Raw genomic sequence first — 23,682 nt, 5'->3', positions numbered from 1 at the left:
CGCTGTTATGTAAATGAGGATTTTCTCAATCAACGTTGCTACGATTATCTTCTTTAGTAACGCTGCTTAAAAATAACTGCATGGCTGCAAAAACGATACCAAAAACGCTTTTTTTTTTGGAGTGTAGTCTAAACAAATACTTCATCTACTAACTGGACATAATCCCATGACTGCAAATTTAAATGTCTTTTTAAAATTTTCCTGTTACCGTTCTAACATTTTTTAACTGTATAATAAAAATCTAATGATAATGCCACAATAATCAATGTAACATTGAAACATTATGGCGTTGAAAATAACGCTATGTAAAAAAAATAGGAATCGAAGACATTTAGTTTAACATTTGAGCAATAGATAGCAGCACTAACATCAATTGTAACTATTGCATGGGTTTGCTAGTTTTAAATTGGATTTTTTCCAGGCTCAAAAAACATGTTCATCCATCTTTAAAAAAATATAGTTCACCTTGGATTCAGTAAGTTAAAAAATACGTATAAAACAGTAAAATAAAATTGAGAGTAAAAAAAATAATATTCTCGCTTGCGTGATTTTTTTAAACCCTTTCTTAACTTCTCAATACAGTGTAGTAGTTAAAGATTTTTTCCCGGGGGGGGGGAGGGGGGGGGCTAACCTTTACAACAGGTGCTTTGAAACCAATTTACACTGCTGTCGCATTATTTTGCGATAAAAAACATTTTGGTACACATTTTCAGTTTTCAAGAACATTCTTTAATTTCTGTGCATTTTCTGTGCTGTAAATTCTGTGCATAGCAAATTCTCTGATCTAGTAACACTATGACAAAAACAGCAATAAAACTCGACGTATGGTATGATAATTTGATAATGTTTTTTGGAATGTTTGACATGCAGGGAAATGCTTTATTCTGACAAGGTTGAACTGGATCTGGTAACTTAACTGTTCAACTATAAGGCTTCATTTAGGAGATTGAAGAAACGAGAAATTGGTAGACAATTAACGTTTTCTGCTGGAGTTTAGGGCTCATTCACTGGAGTTAGGGTTAAAATTTCAGTTATCAAAAGATCACCGAAAAATATATATATATATATATATATATATATATATATATATATATATATATATATATATATATATATGAAAAAGGAATAAAAATAAGTAAATCTTTCTTTAAAAACTGGAGCTAACAGAGTTTATCGGTTAATCGGAATCAAACATCTTTTCACCAGATTTTACGACAAAACAACAACGGTTCTTTAGCTCTTTGCTATTAAAATAAAAAGAAGAAAAAAAAAGAAAAGAAAAAAATAAAGTCAATATAAATCTTGTTTTAATCACTGTACCTCTTTATTAACATTTTTCTTCAAAGACCGCTTCATATTACAACCTACGCACTTATTGTCATATTAAAAGCAACGAATTGGAAAATGAATAAAATATATTTTAAAAATAAGCAAGAAATAACTAATTACTGTCAAAGAGCTTCTCTTGAAAAATATATCTTCAAGAAGCAAAATATGGCATATTGAACTAAAAAAAAGCTTAAATATTTTAATTACAACGTGATCGTTGCCGATGTCTGCAATTAAGCAACTATTAAAAGGGATGTACATTTTCAAAGTCATTATTTTACAATCAATTAAACTGAACTTTATGGAAGCATTTGAATTGAATTCTTCAAAAAACTCTGGTATTGTTATGAATGGTTGAGAAGAAAATCTAATTACTCCTTTAGTTGTTTGTTCTCTTAAGTACACAAGCTTTTGCTTTTCCATTGTCTCTGTTTTCAGAATTCATATGTTAGGAGAAAACGTTGAACAATAAAAGCAACTAATGTTTCCGTAATGAAAAAAATAAATAAATAAAATAAAATAGTTTTGTTTATTTCAGGATTTCTCAACTCTTTAATTGTGTTTTGTTCAAAGGAAAGCTTCGCTTTACTTATGGTTTTAATTACACTAACAATGAGAGATTTATCTTAAATAGTGCATCAGAGGGGGGTTTTTTTCATTTAAAAGTAGTCGAAATTAAAAAGTTTTAACAATAAAGTGATTTTCCTAACATTGTGTGGAGCTAATGATAATAATAATGATAATAATAATAATAATTAATATCACTTTTTTGAAAAGAAAATTAACGACTGTTTAATATTCACTCTATTTAATCTTCATATGCTCCAGAATTCTTAGACAAAGAAATCATGCAAACATTTTTTTTTTTGCATGAAAAAATATTAAAAGAAAAAAGAAAGCAAAAACAAGTTTTTATTTTTCAAATTGACGTTTCCATTTTTTTTCTGCCATAAATAGTCACGACATTACTGAACAATATAAATACCATCTCGTGAATTCAATCCAAAAATCCTGAAAATTAAAAGTCTTATGGCTTTTTCTGGACTCTTTTTTTATGAGGCAAAGTAAAAAGTAAAATATTTTTCTAGCGAAATGTTTTCTATTCGATTACAAAACATAATTTTGATCAAATGAATCAGTGAATAAAAGGTTGATTGAATAATTGAAAAGATAATGAAACAATAAATGGATAATTAAATGAATAAATCAATTAATATTTGAAGAAAAATAAATGAGCGGGTAAAAGAATGAATAAATAAGAAAATAAATTAATGAATGAATAACAAAATAAACTCTTTCACTTAGCCCCATCCACTTTGCCCTGTATGTACTTGACTAATTGTACAATTTATTTAAAATACAAATAAGCTTTTGAATAACTATATTAATGCTGCATTGAATATTAGGAGGTCCCAATATATATTTGAAGTGTTAATAACAAGAACTTGATCATTTTATAGTAACAAAAATAAATTTTGACTTACAAGAAAAATTTACAATATGAGTATCATATTTTTACAATTGCCGGTATTACCAAATGCTTTAATCTTCGGTGGTACTCTTTCTTGACTGCAATACTGCCGTGTGAAGGTAAAAAGCAGTAACTGCATATTTTTCTTTTTTCTTTTTTTTTTTTTTTAGCAACCACGATTGTGTTTACTGTTCTCACATGACTGTTTTGATGTGCTATCATTTTATTTTCCCGCCAGCACCCTCTGCAGCATCATCGTCGACCGGCTCCTCACGATGCTGCTCCTATAGCGAAAACCGACTCCAGGTTGCATCCATATGCTACATACACGCGCATACACAACTACACACACACACGCGCACACACAAATACATACACCTACACGCATACACAAACACATACATACACACACACGCATACATACAGACACCTACACAGAACTAGCCACACACTCATAACACTCATGCCTACAAACAACTACCCACACACTCATCACACTAATTCCTGCACACAGACACAAACACATATACCTACACACACATACACATTCCCCACTACACACAAACACTCATACACACAACAACCCACACACTCCCAGGTAGCATTTACTCATCGGATTTTGCTCGGCCGATCATCGACTCCTCCTAAACTCATCGCGTAATGCACGTTGATATCGTTGCGATGAGAATCCGAGAACGGTTTTCGATGAGCTGTTTTTTATCGGAAAACTATATCGTTACGATCAAATTTTCCGATGAAAATTTGCCGAGCTGCATTTCATCGGAAAAAGTGATCGTAACGATCAAATTTTCCGATGAAAATTTGTCGAGCTGCATTTCATCGGAAAAAGAGATCGTAACGATCAAATTTTCCGATGAAAATTTGCCGAGCTGCATTTCATCGGAAAAAGAGATCGTAACGATCAAATTTACCGATGAAAATTTTCCGAGCGAAATTTCATCGAAAAACGAAATCGTAACGATCAAATTCTCCGATGAAAATTTGCTGAGCTACATTTCATCGGAAAAAGAGATCTTAACGATCAAATTTTCCGATGAAAATTTGCCGAGCTACATTTCATCGGAAAAAGAGATCGTAACGATCAAATTTTCCGATGAAAATTTGCCGAGGTACATTTCATCTTAAAAAAAGTATGTCGTTTAAATTTTCCGATAAAAATTTTCCCAATCTAAAATTTTTGGAAATCTCCCAACTGTTAAAATAGGATAAGTTTTATTATTTGAATATCCGACTATTTATCAAACGTAAGGCTATACGGATCAATATTTAGGGTTGAGAATCGGAGGAAAAATGACTGAGACTTTGACTCCGAATCCAACTCCTGGATTTTGGAAGGGTTTAATCCAATTTGCTGCAAAATCAATTCAACTTTAACTCCACGATTCCAACGCCGATTACCTCACTGGAATTGCGCGAACAAAATGAGACTCCGGCTCTTGAATGATTTCTCTCTATCTCCAAAACAATTCCACTCCGTTCAATTTGACTCCCAAAATTACCGACTCCGACTCGGTTTGCGGACAAAATGATCGACTCCGACTCTTCACTAGCTGGCGCCATAAGTATATTCCTTGAATAAAATTCTCACTTTCCGTTCAAAAATCTGTCATAGCCTTGCCACCCGATAGATGGCGCCACAAATGATTTCGATTTAATACATTATTTTCCACCTTGGAGAGAGCATAACTTGTCTAGTGGTTAGCAAATGAATCTCGTATTCCAGAGGCCTAGGGTTCGATTCCCGGCTAGAGTGACTAAGATTGAACTCACGAATCACGCTCATCAAAAGTTGATAAATTAGAAATTAATTAAACAAGTTATTAAAAAAAATAATATATATTAAGTAATTGTCCCAAATGACGTCATCCGAAAATACTCCTCCTGAAAGTTTTCTTCCCACTGTTAATTTTTTTTTCCTCCTGCTTGTCCATATATCGTAGTTGTTACTACTTCACATCGTATTTTCATCCTAAATTCATCGCCTCGGAACGACACTGCTCGTATATTGCTCCAAATTTCATCGTATTTTCATCCAAAATTCATCACCTCGGAACAGAACTGCTCGTATATTGCTCCAAATCTCATCCTATTTTCATGCAAAATTCATCGCCTCGGAACAGCACTGCTCGTATATTGCTCCAAATCTCATCGGTATAGGGAGCAAAATTCATCGGATTCCGATGATCGGATTCTACTATTGCCGATGAGACATATTGGAGCAATTCCGATGAAAACTCATCGGAATCCGATCATCGGCCGATCATCGACCGATCAAAGTTTGATCGGATTTCGATGAACGGCCGATCATCGGCCGATGAGTTGATGCTACTCGGGCTCTTACCTGCACACAGACACAAACACACATGCCTACACACACATACATATACCCCCTACACACAAACACACATACCCCACACACACATAAACACACATGTATACACACACACACACACACACACACACACACACACACACTCGTGATTGCGACAAACATAATTTGAATTCAAAAGGTCAAAATTCAAATTATTATTATTATTTTTTTTTTTTTTGCATTTTTGTCATCTAATGTACGTTGTCTTTATTGTGCAAGTAATTACCTGTATTTCCGCTAAAAAAAATACACGAAAAAACTTCGATCTCCAACATTTATTTTCCAATTGTTAGTATTTAATCCAGCACACATTTCTTCAAATATCTCGAAAACTCCTTTCTGCAGATACTGCCGTTTACCTGAAGACGACAGAACAGACTACATATGGTACTACATAGTTAAAATATCACTAGATAGGTGGAGCTAAAAGCATATTAAATATTTCACCATTTCACTTTGCTCGCTATTTCATTTTGTTTCCCTGCATGAAAAAAACATATATACAGGGTGTTCCGTTTTAACCTGCAAGACCTTTATTTTCACAACCTTTAGTCCTAGGTGTATACTTCCAATTGCAAAAAAGGCTTAAAAACAGATGCAGAGTTAAGATATTGAAAGTTTGAAGCAAAGATAGAAATGAGTCAACAGAATAAAAAAAAATAACTTTTTATACGGGCCCTAGGTCCCCTAACTAATATTTAGAGAAATATACCCCATTGAAAACTATTACTGGCACAAAAAAGCACTTGTGCTGTCAAAACTCAAGGAGATATTCCAATTCAATATTTTAAGGGACTATATAGAAAATGAGATTGGAACTTATCGCCCTTTCAGAAGAATAACAGGTTGTCAAAGTAAGAAAAACAAGGTATATTTTTTATTGCTTTGCAAAAATTTATGCAAATGTTATGCCGTGATACGCGAAAACGTACAGCAAAACTTCGAAAAATTTGAAAAACCACTCTCTATGTACACATATAATTTTAAACCCTTGTTAACCGCTATATTTCCCCCCAAAAAGTGTTACTGACGGCGAGTGAAAATTGGTGTAAGTCACAAAACGTGGCGTTTCAAATCCCAGTGAATATTGGTCGTACTTATTTCAAACCTTTTGTGTTAGAATTATTTTTCAATGGAGAATTAGTTCTCTAAATATAAGTTATGGGCCCTGGGGACAGTATAAAAAGTAAAATTTTGTACTTTTTGACTTATACTTCTTGACTTTGTACTTTATTTTCACGTCGAACTTTCAATATCTTAACTCTGCACCTGATTTTGAACATTTCTGCAATTGGAAGAAACATCTAAGACTAATAGTTGCGAAAATGAAGGTCTTCCAGATTAAAACGAAACACCGTATATATATATATATATATAACATATATATATATATATGTATATATATATATATATATATATATATATATATATATATATAACATATATATATATATATATATATATATATATATAGAGAGAGAGAGAGAGAGAAATACTATCATATACTGTATTTATAATCTGGACAAGTCAACCAAAATGAGCTTTACTACTAAGTTCAATAGAAGCCATAGGCTGCTCTATGATACTGGTAGACAACAAATTTGATAGCAGTATAAGGATTGAACAAGAAAGAAATTCTTTTTAAATAACGAAAAAATGAGAAAATCTTGTGGAGTACCCCCTGATGAGGCCCCAGGGTATTTTGAGATTTTTTAATTTTTTCGTTCTTTAAAAAAAAATTTCTTTCTTGTTCAATCCTTATACTGCTATCAAATATATATATATATATATATATACATATATATAAATATATGCATATATATAAAATCTCCTAATATAATTCTTACATGTCGTGTATTAAATTTAAAAAGACATATTTTAAAGAAAGTTCCCGTAGTACATTAAAATCATCGAACCTCTGAATAAGTAAGCTGCCGTAAGAAGATTTAGAAATAAATGAAATCTTATTTCGATAAATTCTTTAAAATATTTAGAACTTAAAAATAAGCTCATTAAATCACTTAGAGATCAAAGGAAGATATTTTTTCATCTTCACACTTCTACTTGAACTCGGTAATTTAATAAAACGGAATGTTAACAAATACCTATTTCTGTTAAAAATACTAAGTTTAAAAATCGCTCAAATCTCATAAATGCGGGAAAAAGATAACAATCGGACTATCTATAAAAGCTTTTGGATCGAATCTTGATTTAAGATAATCCTCCATTCATTTTTGTACAAAGAAGTTCATATAAGCTTGCATCAATAGAATTTTTCCTTTCTAAGCAGCTTTTGAGATTTATGTTTCGAAAATGATTTAAAACAAATCAGCAATGTTTAAATTCACCTGAATCAGAACAAACTAGAAAGGTAAGATTTTACTTTTTCCTTTCTGTTACTCAAAGTCATTTCTAAAAGCAAAGTATGTAGCTACATTCTTGGACTTGTGTCTTAGAATTCAATACCTTAAATTTGAAAAAGAAAATGCGTTTTGAGAAATTATTTTGATCAGCTATGTATTTTATTCGCATTTTTAAATGTCAGAATAACCGAAAAAAAAAGGCTAATAAAAAACATACACAAAAAAAAGTTTAAAAAAAACCCAAGAAGTATGATTCATACTACTTGCGTCGTCCGGCTTTGCACGGTCTACCTCAAAAATAAAAATTATGTCTAGTGACGCGTGTTCAACACTCAGGCTTGAACAAAAAAGAAAAAAAAAATCAGTGAAAATTTGCGGCAGATTGCGGAAAAATAACCAAAAAGTAAATCTTTTAAATCCCCCGATTACAGGAAAAGCCTCTAAAACAAACCCGAGTAGCATCAACTCATCGGCCGATCATCGGCCGTTCATCGGAATCCGATCAAACTTTGTTATGTCGATGATCGGCCGATGATCGGATTCCGATGAGTTTTCATCGGAAATTGCTCCAATATGTCTCATCGGCAATAGTAGAATCCAATCATCGGTATCCGATGAATTTTGCTCCCTATACCGATGAGATTTGGAGCAATATACGAGCAGTGCTTTTCCGAGGCGATGAATTTAGGATGAAAATGCGATGAGATTTGGACCAATATACGAGCAGTGCTGTTCCGAGGCGATGAATTTAGGATGAAAATACGATGAGAAGTAATAACAACCGCGATATAGGGACAAGCAGGAGGAAACAAAATTAACAGTGGGAAGATGGATCCGCCATCTTGGATGATCACGTGACACTTCCGCCATCTTTAAAACTTTCAGAAGGGGTATTTTCGGATGACGTCATTTGGGACAATTATTTAATATACTTTAATTTATTTTAATAACTTGTTTAGTTAATTTCTAATTTAACAACTTTTGATGAACGTGATTCATGAGTTCCGAGTCGGAGTCGGTAATTTTGGGAGTCAAATTGTACAGAATGGAATTGCTTTGGAGATAGAGAGAAATCATTCAAGAGTCGGAGTCTCATTTTGTTCGCAATTCCAGTGAGGTAATCGGGGTTGGAATCGTGGGGTTAAAGTTGAATTGATTTTGCAGCAAATCGGAGTAAACCCTTCCAAAATCCAGGAGTCTGATTCGCAGTCAAAGTCTCAGTCATTTTTCCTCCGATTCTCAACCCTGAATGTTGATCCGTATAGCCTTACGTTTGATCAATAGTCGGATATTCGAATAATAAAACTTATCCTATTTTAACAGTTGGGAGATTTCCAAAAATTTTAAATTGGGAAAACTTTTATCGGAAAATTTAAACGACCTACTTTTTTTAAGATGAAATGTAACTCGGCAAATTTTCATCGGAAAATTTGATCGTTACGATCTCTTTTTCCGATGAAATGTAGCTCGGCAAATTCTCATCGGAAAATTTGATCGTTAAGATCTCTTTTTCCGATGAAATGCAGCTCGGCAAATTTTCATCTGAAAATTTGATCGTTGCGATCTCTTTTTCGGATGAAATTTCGCTCGGCAAATTTTCATCGGAAAAGTTTAAACGTTACGATCTCTTTTTCCGATGAAATGCAGCTCGGCAAATTTTCATCAGAAAATTTGATCGTTACGATCTCTTTTTCCGATGAAATGTAGCTAGGCAAACTTTCATCGGAAAATTTGATCGTTACGATCTCTTTTTCCGATGAAATGTAGCTAGGCAAATTTTCATCGGAAAATTTGATCGTTACGATCTCTTTTTAAGATGAAATGCAGCTCGGCAAATTTTCATCGGGAAATTTGATCGTAAGGATATAGTTTTCCGATAAAAAACAGCTCATCGAAAACCGTTCTCGGATTCTGATCGCAACGATATCAGCGTGAAATACGCGATGAGTTTAGGAGGAGTCGATGATCGGCCGAGCAAAATCCGATGAGTTGATGCTACCTGGGAAAGCAAGTATTTTTTTGTTCATATTCGAGAAACAAAAATGGCAACAGATCTTTTGTCTCAGTGATTTTCTTTACGCTATAAATTTTAATAAAAGCATTGTTGCGGAAAGTTGAGATGAAGCACTGAATAATAATTTGAATGGAGGAAAGCCTTCGAAAAATAGGGATTTTATGTCGAAATCTAAGTGTCCTAATTAATAGTTTTTAATTAGTACCTCCGCTAATTATTATCGGAGAATTATATTAGATAGCCAAACATAAAGACGGGAAAATTAAGAATCTATCGATACCTGGTTCGATGGTCAGTTCACTGTCGTTCGGGAGAAGTAACTCGGACATAGATGGCGACATAGATACATAGCTACATACATAGATACATATGCTCAGTTTTTAATTATATAAGACTAGCTGCGTGCCCGGCGTTGCACGGGCTACCTAAAAAATGTAAGAGCAGTCCAGTTGATGCTTTTGTAGTACACTGACACTAGTTTCTAACGCGTTAAGGAATAAATAAATGCGCGTAAAGCAAGGTTTGCAAAACACCAGTAAAACATATTTTTGCCAAAACACCTCATCAACGTTAATAATCGTTATCAATGATACAAGTTATGAGTACATTTTCAGTCAGCACAAAAGGGGAAAATATATGCATTATCAACTATAATCTTTACTCACGTTAAACTGAATTACATCTGATAGACTATATCGGAAATATTTATGCACAATAACAATCCGCTTTTTACATAAAATAGTCTACTACCCGGCGTTGCCCGGGTGTTTATTAATGCAACATACCACTCAGATAAATATTTGGATGGATTCTATCCACATGGTCGTACAAGAATTACATCAATCCGTTTTCCAGGTACAAACCCTCAAAGAACTCAAATAACTTGTAAATCACTCATTTACTTTACGACGTGCACGGTCCTCCTCGAAAATGAAAGTTATGTCATGTGACGCGAGTTCAACACTCAGGCTTGAACCAAAAAAAAAAGTCAGTGAAATTTTGTGGCAGATTGCGGAAAACCCCCATAAAGTAAACATTTTAAATCCCCTGATTACAGGAAAAGCCTCAAAACAAAAACAAGAATTTTACCTGAGCATATTCGAGAAAAAAAATGGCAGCAGATCTTTCATCTCAATGATTTTCTTCACGCTCACATACATTTTAATAAAAGCATTGTTGCGGAAAGTTGAGATGAAGCACTGAATAATAATTTAAATGGAGGAAAGCCTTCGAAAAATAGGGATTTGATTTTGAAATCTAAGAGTCATAATTAATAGTTTTTAATTGATATCTCCGCTAATTATTATCGGAGGATTATGTTAAATAGCTAAACATGAAGACGGGAGGATTACGAATCCATCGATACCTGGTTCGATGGTCAGTTCACTGTCGTTCGGGAGAAGAAGCTTGGACATAGATAGATAGATAGATACTCAGATTTTATATGTATAAGATTTTTTGAGAGCAATCCCTAATTGCTAATTGTCCGCAATTGAAAGAAGTTGTCGTTATGGGTCAATGTTGAGGCACGGGCTTCGCACGTGCTCCTCCTGTGTGGTCCATGTCCCACGCAATCAAAATTATTCATAACAGATCCTCTCGTTTTTATGCAATCTTCTTCAGACAAAAACAGTATATAGCGCACAAGCAAAAAAAGTCGCTTCTGCACTTTTTATTAAAAATTGAGTTACGGTCACCAGGCGGTTTTTAATCACTTATTTCACCTAAATACAATGGTTTATGATCGTATGTCAGTAAGAAATCTGTTTAAAAAAATCTAGCGCAAAATTTTAAACGGCCATTTCTCATTTTGAACTCGCCTGCAGATACGACTTTTGTGCTTACCATGGCAAAATAGATTTTTTTCTGAGGGTTTTACGTAGTTCCATACAATGGTGTTGGCGTTATTATTGCTTATTTTTAGCTTAGTGTATTTATGAGGGCAAATCAAAAAGTCGTTGCGCTTAGTTTGTTACCCAAAATACGACTGTGAATACAAAGCAAACATATAAGTACATTCCCAACAGTGACAAATCCTTGAACCGTACCAGCCGTAGCTGCTTTTTGCTCGGAAGAGCGGAGCTGCTATCAGTCATTTAAGATGAGGTGGTTCTTCAGACGTCCATAGTTTATGAACAGCGAAGTGTTATTCGTTTTGTACAGAGCAAGGGACAAAAGCCCATAGCAATTCACAGGGAAATGCACCTACAACTCAGACCTTGTACTAGTGATTTTCAATCCACTGAAGAAGTTTCTGGCAGAACAGAGATTCACATGTGACGAAGAAGCCAGGAACGCGGTCCGACGGTGGTTCCACAGGCAGCCGGAAGACTTCTGCCACAGGGCGATCTCTAACTTAGTCCAAGCGATGGGACAAATGTGTTAACCGGTGTGGTGACTATGTGGAGAAATAGTGTAAGCGACATGGTTTATTATGTATATTTGTAAATACCTGTAGATATCTTTTTTTGGCAAATAAAAAATCGGCACAAAGACTTTTTGATTTGCCCTCGTACATTATTCTCTCCAACAGGTCCGCAACTGCGAAGTAACTGGTTTTAAATGATAATAAGAATCCAATTAAATATTGCGATCTGCGCTTGCTCTAAACCGCGTTGCCAGTTCATATAAATAAAGAAGCAAATTAAATATTGCGTTTTGCCAAATGGCATCAGTGAATGGTATTTCACCACTTGTAATGTCATGTGCAGAAGTGTAAAAAATGAAGTTGAAACTGCGCACCGATTAAAATAATTGTTAAAAAATATTAAACTTTGTCAAATTATTTAAATAACTAGTGGTGCTCGCACGGCTTTGCCCGTAGTAGAAACTTAAAATGTCTTTTTGTTCGCCCGTATATTTACAAATAATGTATGGTGCGTTTCTCGCCAATTGGCTTGCCCATGTTACGGTTTCACGTTATGATAACTTGGTAATTTACTCGTCCATCGTATGATAATTTTGCTCGAGAAAATATTCTTAAAGTTGGAATTGAAAAAGAAAAAAATCGAATTTTCGAAAAGTCGCTTCGAAGTGCACACCTCCATGCTACAAACTAATTCTGTGCCAAATTTCATGAAAATCGGCCGAACGGTCTAGGCGCTATGCGCGTCACGGAGAACTTGACAGAGATCCTGACAGACGGAGAGAGATCCGGACAGAGAGACTTTCAGCTTTATTATAAGTAAAGATGGTCAAATTCTATGTTTTTAAGCATGCTCTTTCTGAAAAAAAAATCGGAAACAGTACAAATTTTTAGAGAAACTGCACATATTTCAAACTTAGTACATAAAAATTCATTTTTATTCATAAAAATTCATTTTCGATGATATTTTTTCTCTAAATCTTTGTCACGAAAAACTGTTAATCTGCAAGGGAAAAAATGCAAATCCTGTTCTGACTTGCCTGAAGAAGTCATGACTTATTAATACATCAAGATCAATAATTGTGCCGTAAATGGTCGCTCCTGTAAATCATCAGTCGCATTTTTTGCGTATCTTGTTATTATCTTACTTCACACCCAGCCTTATATTTTATTATATTTTCAAATTTTTTGCCTCCTTGCAAATGTCAGCCATAAACAACATCTTGCTTTATGAGGATTATCGTTTCTTTCTTTTTTTTTTATACATAAACTTCGTCTTTAATTACATTTTTTACGAAAAAAAAAGTGGAAGGAAAAAAAACGTACATACTTAATGACAGATTTTATTATTATTTTTTAAATCTTGAAGTACATTTTTATGCAAAGAGAAAATATAGTTTTTTTTTTTGTTAGGTCTTAAAAACTTTATGCGGAAGACGCTTCTTTGCTTAATTAGAAACAAAGCGATGGCCATTAGCTCACATTAATGTAGTTAATTTACCAAAACATAATAAAGTAATTTGTAATTAACTCAGCTTATAGGAAGGAATCCTATGACAGCAAAATGTTAGCAGAAATTGTATGAAAATATGTGATATATTAGTAAAGAGCTAGAGTAATTACTAGGTTTATATGAGTATCTCTTTCTACTTGTTAAAATATTTTTTATGTGTCAAAATATATGAATGTCGAGATATTTTTAATTTAACATAATTAAGAGAAAGTCGGGAGTAGTGAGACAGATTTTAGTTTTCGCTTGATTCTTCCTGTTTATATTTAACTAGAGAATGACACTTAAAAATAAATAATAGTACATGCTTTTTGAGACGAAAAAAAAAAACATACAAACACTGAAAAACGGACTTGACTTGTATGACTTGACTGTATTTGCTTATTTTATAATTGTACCGTTTTTGTCCCACAGTTTCCTCACATATTGATGGTACGGGACATTCATTAAGGAGGACTGGGAAAAAATTTGGGAAGGTCTAATTTAACGCATAATGCACCGTAAAACCGTACAACGTTAGACCACTTTATATATATGTGTGTGTATTTTTGTTCATATTTTCATTTTCCTTGCCAAAAAAGGTTGAGAATTTAACCGTACACTACCATACATCTCAGCTGTAGAGTGACACTTAGAAAAAAAAATATAAATTACACGCAAGAGGAGGGAGAATGCTTTGTATCTTATACATATAAAATCTGAGTATCTATCTATCTATGTCCAAGCTTCTTCTCCCGAACGACAGTGAACTGACCATCGAACCAGGTATCGATGGATTCGTCATCTTTCCGTCTTCATGTTTGGCTATTTAACATAATCCTCTGATAATAATTAGCGGAGCTATCAATTAAAAACTATTAATCATGACTCTTAGATTTCAAAATCAAATCCCTATTTTTCGAAGGCTTTTCTCCATTCAAATTATTTTTCAGTGCTTCATCTCAACTTTCCGTCGATTGCTAATTCAACGTTTCATATTGTCTTTGTTTCGTGCGTGATTTTTTGAGGCTTTCCTCAATTCAAATAATTAAGTAATGTTTCTTTCGGGAGTATTCGACCTAAAATACTTTAGGGAATCATAACAAATACAATAAATGAAGCATTTAAGTTTTATTTCACGTCGTAAAGTAAATGAGTGATTTACATGCAATTTATTATTAGTTTGCATAGTACTGATTTAGAATGTGAATTTTCCTGTTTTCGTGTAATATAAACAATCTTGGCAAACACTTCCCACTGATATAAATCTTGGTGAGAAGATTTTGATAATGGGATTGTTTAATTCAAACAAGAGTACTACTTTTAGTCAAAGAAATTGATAGAACAAGCAAAAAAAAAAAAAAAAAAAAAAAAAAAAAAAAAAAAAAAAAAAAACAAGGACCCAGAAAATAATTTTATTTTCCCAACAGTTATTTTTTAATTAATTTTTTAAAATATCCGATTTTTCAAACAAGCCGTGGTCTTTATACGTCACAAATGATGTACTTTGGCGCATCTTTCTATCGGCTTTCATTTTTTAGGTAGCCCGTGCAACGCCGGGCACGCAGCTAGTAGTGGTATAAAGTTTGCACATGGTGGTGACAACTTTAGACCACCTCATATTTTCCCTGATATGCATTGCCAAACCGTTCCGGTCTAAAGTTACAATGCGTAGATCGGTCTGTTCCAATCCCATACACTGTAAAAATTTTAATAAAAAAAAAGTTTTACGTACTTTTTCCGATTTATAATTTTTTTTTATACTTAATTTCAGATACTGCCTAGTAAAATCAATGGTGAAAAATACAATATTTCATGCAGACACATAAATGTGAACGTCAGGTAGTTATGAAAAGCAATAAATAGGTACTTACTCTTAGATTTTATTTATTTATTTAATTTTTACAAAGGCATTTTTGTTCATCATTTTTACTTTCTTCTATATCTAATATATAGAAGAAAGTATTGGATTCGTGCAAATTTTCGAATTTCGAATTTTGACGCATTCGAACGTTTTGATGTGTGCCGAGTCCATTTCGACTATTTTTGGAAAATGTCTGTCTGTTTGTGTGTGTGTATGTGTGTGTGTGTCACGTCTGTGTGTGACCAGTTTTTTGTGACCGCTCTACAACAAAAACTACCGCAGGAAATCGAACGAAATTTGGTTCCTTATATATGTGTCCTTATGTGAACTTGTGCCCTTTGGTTTTTGGCGCGAATTCCTCCAAGGGGGGTGGAGCATTTGGGACGTTTTTTGAGTTACGCGGGCTTGCTATTCCTCAGGAAGTAACTGGCGGAATCAAACAAAATTTGGTCCATATGTTGCCATTAATAGGAATAGGTGCTGATTCAATTTTGGTGTCAATAACTCAAACGGGGGTTGAGCTATAGAACGTTTTTTGTCGTCAATTGTGACTGCTGTATCTCAAGAAATAATGAACGGAATGAAAGAAAAATTTATCGGCAAGTAGCCCTTAGTGGGTATAAGAGCTGATTTTATTTTGGTGTCAACAGCTAAAAAGGGGGTAGCGCAATTGCCCGTTCTTTTTTTCCATTGTGAGTGCCCTATCTCAAGAAGTAATGCTACGTTCTGGTTGAAATTTAAAATATATGTGAATCCATATGTAAACAGACTTTGGTTCAATTTTGACGCCAATCGCTCCAAGAGGTGTTGATTTTTTTTTTTTTTTTTTGCGAATAAAAATAGCTTTATTAATGCAACAATAAGAAAGATAAATCGTAATAGATTGTCGTCTGCGTATTTCTCGTGATTTTAATTGCATGGAAATGACCGGAAATATTATCTCAATGATTTAAAATTTTTAACTGTTGCCATCTTATGTTTGTTAACAAATAAAATATTTGTAATTAATTCAAGCAAGGCTTTTAAAATAACTTTCAATTTTCGCTCTTTGCTTTGCTTTTGTAATAATTCAGACTTTGGGATGGTCGTCAAGTTTTTGCATGTGTAATTTTGTTTTTGTTGGGAATATTGCTTCCTCGTTAAGCATGGGGAGGGATCAGAAATATAAGAAATCTATAGAAGAAAGTTTCGTGATGGCCACAACATACTAGTTTACAGGGGCTTGATACAAATTTTGTCCCTATTGGATAGGTTTCTTCGTTGTCGCAGTTTTTTTTTTTTTTTTTGTACCAAATGATATCGGCAGGATGAAGCCAACACCAAAATTTACCCTTTTTGCACTCCTTGTTAAAATTTAGTTACTCCTGATTTCATGGATTACCTTTTCCATCAGTTCAGGCGAATAGTTGAGGTAAGGACGGCCGCCTATCTCCTTTCTTTTCCCTGGACTCATATCTAAAACCAAAGAAAACCCAAAAACTAAAAAAACTGCTGTCTTAATACAAAATTGTTCACAAAATAGTGACAAACGACAGTAAAAATGGGTGGTCAAAAGTTGCAACTCGAATTCCAATATTTTGTTTACTTCGAAACGACAAGTAAACGAGCTGATGTGTGCATCACATGACTTCCTTTTACTCCAATTTAATGTCATTTCCCCATTATTGGCATTTTTAATGTGATTCAATACTTTACTCTCTAAATATCACCAACAGTGGCCAAATTGAAACCAGATTTAAAAGAAAAAAAAATTGTCACCAAATTAGCGACAAAACTTGGCGATTAAAATACTTGCGATATATCGCCAAGTATCCGCCAAATTATAACACTACTTGAGTTTACATCGAAATTAACAATGATTTTCCCCCCAAAAAAGAAAAAGACCCCTTTAGGAACACCCGAATGCAACCAAAAGGGGAGGTGCATACTAGACCCCACTAGGAGTCTACGTACCAAATTTCAACTTTCTAGGACATACCGTTCTTCAGTTATGCGACATACATCCGCACATCTGCACAACGCACATACTCACATACGTAGATACAGACGTCACGAGAAAACTCCTCGTAATTAACTCAGGAATAGTCGGAATGGATATTTCGCCTGTCTATACGTTCTTAGGCACTTATCCACGTGTGGTCGAGTTGAAAAAAAAAAACTCAACATTTATTCGGGATGGAGTAAAATGGAAATTTAGGTCGATTTTTGAGTGAAAATTTTTTCGCGAATACAATACTTCCTTTATTGTAAAAGGAAATAACAAAGCAACATCAGGATTCGCCGATAAGTCTTCATCATCTTAGATACGTAAGTAATAAAGTAATTAACTTATCTTCGGAGAATTCAATCGGCAAATATAGGTTTTAAAGGAGATTTTGAGAGTTGAGGCAAAATTTTCAAAAAACTTCCCAACACAAATGAATGTTGACACCAGAATGATAACACTGGAGCTTGGGGGGTAAACAACATAATTTTTGCTGAACAACACTTGCGAACCTAGTGAAGTTTTTAAAGACTTTAGCTTTGCTCCAACAACCGCTACATAGCACATACAGTGGTGGTAAAAGAAATTGCGCCGCAAAGGAGAGGAATGTCATCCCGACTGCATTCAACACACAGTCAAGCGTCCCGTATCCCAAATGATTTTGTGGATGTATTTCTGACAAGGAGTTGGTGGGCTTCACTTTATGAAAGAAACAGTATACGCTCAGGTGTATATTGGCATTTTGGAGGAGAAATTGCTTCCTACTATCCGTTATCACTCTACTTCAGTTCCAAACGTCATTTTTCAGGATGATTCTGCTCCGTGCCATAGGGCAAAACTGGTAAGTAACAATTTAAAAACCTTTATCCTGCCATTAGACTTAAATTGATATGGGGTTAAGTAATTTTTTTCCACTAAACTCACATGCAAGTTCAGAAATAGAAAAATGAGCATGGGGTCAGCAGTTTGCCTTGGCTGGGAAACAGTCCCGATCTAAGTAAACAATGATCGGATTCCTGCTGTTAAATGTTTATTTCATAAGTTTTGCAGAATTTCACATACATTCATCGTTAATCGGTCCACCAAAACTTCTCACATAATCCCATTGTTGTGAAAATGCGAGGGTGATGCAATATTTTTTTACCAGCACTGTACTACCAGATTCCTTCAAAGGTCTTAAATTGCAGCACTGGTCTAAAGTTGTACATTTTCACAGAATTTAAGAAGTTAAAACTGAAAGAGAAGTAGGACTGGGCTCATCTAGTAACCCTCAAATATTTATAGTTTTGGGTTGTTTCTTAACGGCTTTACTTTTCTCTGCTACGGTGCATTGCAGGGGCGGATCCAGAAATTTTTGAATGGGGGGGTCAAGTTTCAATCGCCAGGGTGATGGCGCACCACCTCCCCCCAAATAAGATGAAAATCATTTCAAGTCCCCCCGCACACTTTTTCAATTGCGCGCCTGCGTCATGGATAAATTCTTAAATTTTCATCAAATATATTTCTTTATGCAGACAGGCTGGTCACGTTTATCTAAGCTTTGAATTGATTACTTTACTATTATTGATTACAGCCATAACATAGTTGAGAGAAGCACAACAAACACACGACATGTGGTTTAGGGTGGAGGAATGCTCTGAGCATAAATCTCAAAATACCAATAGAACAGTAAACTAACCCAGTCAATCCTTTGAATTATGTCGCGCGGGGAAGAAATTCCTTACAGAACCGAGCAAAAATGTTCACATTGACTCCATGTACTATTTTTTCGGATCTAAAAAATTGAAGTTTCTAAAAAATAATAATCAGAATAAAATTCTTGCCACAGGGGGGGGGGGCAGCTGACCCTTTGACCCTCCCTGAATCCACCCTTGGTACATTGAAGTTATTTTCGTGCTGAAAGAAAAACTTTTTCTTTCTCATATACTAAATACTAGATATGACTTTTGACATTTGATACCCCCCAACGCCCCCTCACTTACCAACTGCTTGGTTTATCGGTTTTGAATGCTCAGATAAAACTTAGCAAGTGGGTCCCAGAGGAATTTTATTAAAAAAAAAACTTGATATGAATGTTGATATCCATAACATTCCTCCCTCTTGTGTGAGAACTGGGTTTCAAATTTTCATTGACGCTGAAACATATCGTATGCGTTTACTTTCTCTTAAAATCATTTCCACTATTTGCAATATATTGTTACGAGTTCCGTGCAGCTTCAAACTTTCTTTAAATAACGACACAGTTCTTGAGAAAACACGGGAGGTTTATTTACAGCCATGTACAGGAAATGTAGTTACAACTGCTAAATCAATCATCAGAGATTAGGCAAATATCGATTAAGCAACGTAAACTCAACGGTCACACACGTATTTACTTCAAAATACACAAAAACACAGTGCTAAGGCTAATACACACAGAGCCAAATACATGCTCTCAGCGCAGCGGCTCAAACCAGTCTGACTTTGAACACGCGGCATGGCTATTTATAAATCCCAGAGAAGTTTCGACAAAATTCGAAAAGCTTCTCGATGTTTTCTTTTTAATCCATTCACAAATCTTATCGTTCAGAAATGGAGGGAACATATACTTCATTCGAATGTGAGGGGGTTGTATATTTATTACGAGAAACTATTTACAGGTTACGTTACTAAGAAAAATATAGATGAAAGATAATGGAATAAACGTCCAATTTAGCCAGATTACAACAAATTAATCATAAAAATAATTACCATTTACAGAATTTGTAACAATATGTTATTATTTTGATACATTGCTTTTTTCCAGATAATCTTCCTTCCATTATCAAGGCATTTTCGGAAAACATAAAAAAGAAACATCTAGTATTCAGCCCCTGACATTCATATTAGATGGGTTTATTGTTTTTACAAATGGAATGGAATGGAAATGGAGAAGAAACCCCCACTCGTCATCTTATGACTGGTGATTTTCTAGATCAGATTAGGTAATACAAGGCATATCCATTAAAAAAAGAAATGGTGAGTGCGATGCTGTATAAAGATATATTTAATATGGCCCATTTGCATGAGTAGTACATAAATAACACAGATATAATTTACAGCGTATACTACCATAGCATTTTTATTTCTTGCCACATCAAAACGATGGAAATTAGTAATCTGGAAATTTTGTATGTAGAAGGCAATTGACTGTTTAAGTTCATCAATATTGATCTTTTTCCTGAAAACGGAAAAAGTTTACGAAGTTAACTAAAAAGAAACGTTTTTTAATGTAAAACCTACTTGAGTTAACCCTTGATTGAACGCAAACAATTTGTAACCATGACGACAAAAATGAGTCTGCGTAAATGAATGTTAAAAACAACCGTGAAGACTTATTCTCGTTGTCATGGTATTCTGAAAAATCAAAGGAATATCAAAATCTGCCAAGTGGGGACAAAAAAACAGTTCGTCATTGCTCAAAAAAAATGAATAAATAAATAAAATAAATAAATAAATAAATAAATAAATAAATAAATAAATAAATAAAAATAAATAATTAAAATAAAATAAAATAAATAAATAAATAAATAAATAAATAAATAAATAAATAAATAAATAAATAAAATAAAATAAAATAAATAAATAAATAAAAATTAAAAAAAAATAAATCAATAAATTTAAAAAACAAAGAACAAGAGAACCACACACCTTTCTAGTTTTCCTCTCTAATGTAGAGTCACAAAAGTTAATGCCCTGCTCCCATAATACAATGCATTTATCATATTTTTCAATGTAATATACTATCCCTCAGTTGAAATTATGTAGTAAATATGGCTTTAGGTCGAAAATGTTATTTTTACCCAAAATGATGTTGCCAATCCAGACACTGGTGTTTTTGAATAATTTATTTTGAAAAAGTAAGGTTATTTTATATAACCTTTGTTTTCGTGACTGAAAATCTCTCTTTTATACGGTGTATAGTATTATGTTATATTGTACAAATGTAATTTAGGTAACAGTATAATATATATTTACTAACATATTAGTTTAAGACTATCAACATTATTATTCTTTGTAACAGTACAACAATTGATGTTTTTAACGAACAATAGTCAGGGAATGTAAAAACTTTAAACGTTAACATATTTGCATAAGTCAGAGAGTTTTTCGAACTTGTCTATAAGCCTTCCCAGTACCAAAAAGAACAAACGGTGAAAGGTTTAGTAAAATCTGCCGGATAGTTTCTGAGATCTTAGGGAACACACACACTCACCCACCCACAAAGCCACACCTTTTACCAACATCCATTTTTATACATATAGATATAAAAAATAGCTTTTATACGATGTCTTAAAATTTAAAAAGAAATTGTAACTAGCTGGTAGAAAATCAGTAAATAATACTGAAATTAATTGTTTTTAATTTTTTCGTGATGAACACTTTTATTTCTAGAAATATGTGAACGATAAAAAGGTCAAATAAGCAAGTATTATACAAACTACCATTTTACGTTTCACTGGGTTGTAACTAAGCATCGACTTCCATCTTAAGCTGCTTTCAATAATGCATGAATCGCGTAGACATGGTTAACATGCCTGAAGTATTTCAACCTCAGTAGTTAACTAACTGAAATTAGTTTAACTGACAACGTAACGGAAGGCATTGCATTGTAAGGTGGGTTTCATAATCTATTAGAACATTTGTTTGCGGTACTAACGTGCAGCAAAAGTACGATAAATTGTAAAAAGCTATAGAGCCTTTTGTGAAGAATACTTATATTAAGCAGCACAATGTGAATGAAATAAATGCATATGGATTAAACAAGCAAACCCTCCCCCCACACACGCATACCATAGTCTACTACACCATTATTAGAAGAGGGACAAACCTTCCGACTCTTGTATAAATGAAATGTTTTTTTTTCTCTTTCTAATCATTTACTAAAGTTATGTTTTGCGTAAAATTCAGTTGTCATGTATTGTATTGTGATTGCAATCGTATAGGTGATTGTGTTCGTAATTGTATTTGTAGTTGTATTTGAATTATTTTGTACTTAACTGTCATTGGGGTCCCATCTGTTAGGTTTGCCTGTGCACCTAAAACCGATACACCGTGCAAGTGGTAGGTGGGGAAGACCTCTGGGTGAAAAAAAAAAAAAAACAAAAAATGTTGCATTTTGTACAGTTAAGTAAATACATCATTTAAATCAACATTTAACTAAAATGTTAAACTAATCCATTTCGATAGCGTACTAAACAGCAAGATAAAAAACGATCTGATGTGTGCATCACATGACTTCTTTTTACACCAATTTAATGTTATTTCCTCAATTTTGCAATTTTAATGTGATTCAATAATTAACTCTCTAAATATCACCAACAATGGCCAAATTGAAACCAGAAAAAAAAACGCCAAATTTGTCGCCGAGGTGGTGACAAAACTTGGCGACAAAAAGACTAGCGATCTATCGCCAAGTGTCCGCCAAATAATAACACCACTTTAGTTCGCATCGAAATTAACAATGATTTCCCCCCAAAAAGGGACAAAAGGCCCCTTTAGAAACACCCGAATGCAACCAAAAAGGGAGGTGCACAACTATGCCCCTTTAGGAGTCAACGAACCGAGTATCAACTTTCTAGGACATACCGTTCTTGAGTTATGCGACATACCTACGAACATACGCATATCCGCACATACAGACGTCACGAGAAAACTCGTTGTAATTAACTCGGAAATCATCAAAATGGATATTTCGCGTGTCAATACGTTCTTAGGCACTTATCCACGTGTTGTCGAATCGAAAAAAAAAACTCAATATTCATTCGGGGCTGAGCAAAATGGAAATTAAGGTCGATTTTTGAGTGAAATTTTTTTCACGAATACAATACTTCCTTTTTTGTAAAAGGAAGTAAAAAAATAACCAGAAGAGAAATCAGCAAAGACCCATTTTATTCGTCCATGATTTTTTTTTTTTTTTTTTTTTTTCAAACTTTACTAATGTTTCTCTGTTGTAGACTCTGGCATTATTTATTAGCTGCTTAACTTGATGTTTGGCACTTTGAGATAATATTCTCAATTTGCTTAATGGGAACAATATGTGGTGACTTGGCTTTAAGCCAGGAAATAGTATTATAAATATAAATTGTGGAGGTAATGACTGGGGAAAAGCATTTCAGGTACTTTAGCCGAGTCAACGGTGGATGTTTTTCGTAATGCAACTCACACATTTGAGGTTGGCATGACACAGCTACTTGCAGATACAGCTTTTTGTTTCCCGTTATCCGGGTTGATTTTTCTCAATAATCATTGTATGCTTTTAAGAACAAGTTGTAAAACATCGCTTATTTTATTCAATTTTCAAAATCTTGAGCTTGGCATGACACAGCTATAGTCTGACCACGTATTCACATAGATTCGTCTTATGTGGACGTTTGAAAATTCCATGCAATC

This window comes from Uloborus diversus, chromosome 4, assembly GCF_026930045.1.
Source record: "Uloborus diversus isolate 005 chromosome 4, Udiv.v.3.1, whole genome shotgun sequence".
Lineage (NCBI taxonomy): Eukaryota > Metazoa > Arthropoda > Arachnida > Araneae > Uloboridae > Uloborus > Uloborus diversus.
Note: the sequence above shows the minus strand (reverse complement) of the source record.